Source organism: Osmia lignaria, unplaced genomic scaffold, assembly GCF_051020975.1.
Source record: "Osmia lignaria lignaria isolate PbOS001 unplaced genomic scaffold, iyOsmLign1 scaffold0006, whole genome shotgun sequence".
NCBI classification, from domain to species: Eukaryota; Metazoa; Arthropoda; class Insecta; order Hymenoptera; family Megachilidae; genus Osmia; species Osmia lignaria.
In genome coordinates this window covers 242,501-245,000 of record NW_027478163.1, presented here as the reverse complement: position 1 = coordinate 245,000, position 2,500 = coordinate 242,501, and positions in this window count along the sequence as shown.

Genomic DNA, 2,500 nt, shown 5'->3' with positions numbered 1-2,500 from the left:
AAACCGCCCAGAACCGATGAGATGAAAATATTAAAACGATATTTTTGCATTTTCTTACGGTAAAACATTAACAAATAAGCGACTATAGCAATATAAAACTCCATTTGTAATTTAATTAATCAAAATTAATATTTTTTTTTTATTTTTCAGCGATCCAGAACCGATGAGACGAAAACATTAAAACGATATTTTTGCATTTTCTTACGACAAAACATTAACAAATACGAGACTATAACAATATAAAACTACATATGTAATTTAATTAATCAAAATTAATAATTTTTTTTGATTTTTCAGTGATCCAGAACCGATAAGTCGAAAATTTTAACAATCATATTTTTGCATTCTGTACCGTGGATCGATCGTTAAACGCTATTGAACTAACGTCCGTGATGGTATAAATGCAGATTTTCGCTCCGTTTAGCCAAAATAACGAACTTTAGGTGCGCTCCGAAATATTTCAAAGTCCCAGCGGCGTATTGCTTCGCCTCTTAGAACCGATTAGTCGAAAATTTTAACAATCATATTTTTGCATTCTGTACCGTGGATCGATCGTTAAACGCTATTGAACTAACGTCCGTGATGGTATAAATGCAGATTTTCGCTCCGTTTAGCCAAAATAACGAACTTTAGGTGCGCTCCGAAATATTTCAAAGTCCCAGCGGCGTATTGCTTCGCCTCTTAGAACCGATTAGTCGAAAATTTTAACAATCATATTTTTGCATTCTGTACCGTGGATCCATCGTTAAACGCTATTAAACTAACGTCCGTGATGGTATAAATGCAGATTTTCGCTCCGTTTAGCCAAAATAACGAACTTTAGGTGCGCTCCGAAATATTTCAAAGTCCCAGCGGCGTATTGCTTCGCCTCTTAGAACCGATTAGTCGAAAATTTTAACAATCATATTTTTGCATTCTGTACCGTGGATCGATCGTTAAACGCTATTAAACTAACGTCCGTGATGGTATAAATGCAGATTTTCGCTCCGTTTAGCCAAAATAACGAACTTTAGGTGCGCTCCGAAATATTTCAAAGTCCCAGCGGCGTATTGCTTCGCCTCTTAGAACCGATTAGTCGAAAATTTTAACAATCATATTTTTGCATTCTGTACCGTGGATCCATCGTTAAACGCTATTAAACTAACGTCCGTGATGGTATAAATGCAGATTTTCGCTCCGTTTAGCCAAAATAACGAACTTTAGGTGCGCTCCGAAATATTTCAAAGTCCCAGCGGCGTATTGCTTCGCCTCTTAGAACCGATTAGTCGAAAATTTTAACAATCATATTTTTGCATTCTGTACCGTGGATCGATCGTTAAACGCTATTAAACTAACGTCCGTGATGGTATAAATGCAGATTTTCGCTCCGTTTAGCCAAAATAACGAACTTTAGGTGCGCTCCGAAATATTTCAAAGTCCCAGCGGCGTATTGCTTCGCCTCTTAGAACCGATTAGTCGAAAATTTTAACAATCATATTTTTGCATTCTGTACCGTGGATCCATCGTTAAACGCTATTAAACTAACGTCCGTGATGGTATAAATGCAGATTTTCGCTCCGTTTAGCCAAAATAACGAACTTTAGGTGCGCTCCGAAATATTTCAAAGTCCCAGCGGCGTATTGCTTCGCCTCTTAGAACCGATTAGTCGAAAATTTTAACAATCATATTTTTGCATTCTGTACCGTGGATCGATCGTTAAACGCTATTGAACTAACGTCCGTGATGGTATAAATGCAGATTTTCGCTCCGTTTAGCCAAAATAACGAACTTTAGGTGCGCTCCGAAATATTTCAAAGTCCCAGCGGCGTATTGCTTCGCCTCTTAGAACCGATTAGTCGAAAATTTTAACAATCATATTTTTGCATTCTGTACCGTGGATCGATCGTTAAACGCTATTAAACTAACGTCCGTCATGGTATAAATGCAGATTTTCGCTCCGTTTAGCCAAAATAACGAACTTTAGGTGCGCTCCGAAATATTTCAAAGTCCCAGCGGCGTATTGCTTCGCCTCTTAGAACCGATTAGTCGAAAATTTTAACAATCATATTTTTGCATTCTGTACCGTGGATCCATCGTTAAACGCTATTAAACTAACGTCCGTGATGGTATAAATGCAGATTTTCGCTCCGTTTAGCCAAAATAACGAACTTTAGGTGCGCTCCGAAATATTTCAAAGTCCCAGCGGCGTATTGCTTCGCCTCTTAGAACCGATTAGTCGAAAATTTTAACAATCATATTTTTGCATTCTGTACCGTGGATCGATCGTTAAACGCTATTGAACTAACGTCCGTGATGGTATAAATGCAGATTTTCGCTCCGTTTAGCCAAAATAACGAACTTTAGGTGCGCTCCGAAATATTTCAAAGTCCCAGCGGCGTATTGCTTCGCCTCTTAGAACCGATTAGTCGAAAATTTTAACAATCATATTTTTGCATTCTGTACCGTGGATCGATCGTTAAACGCTATTAAACTAACGTCCGTCATGGTATAAATGCAGATT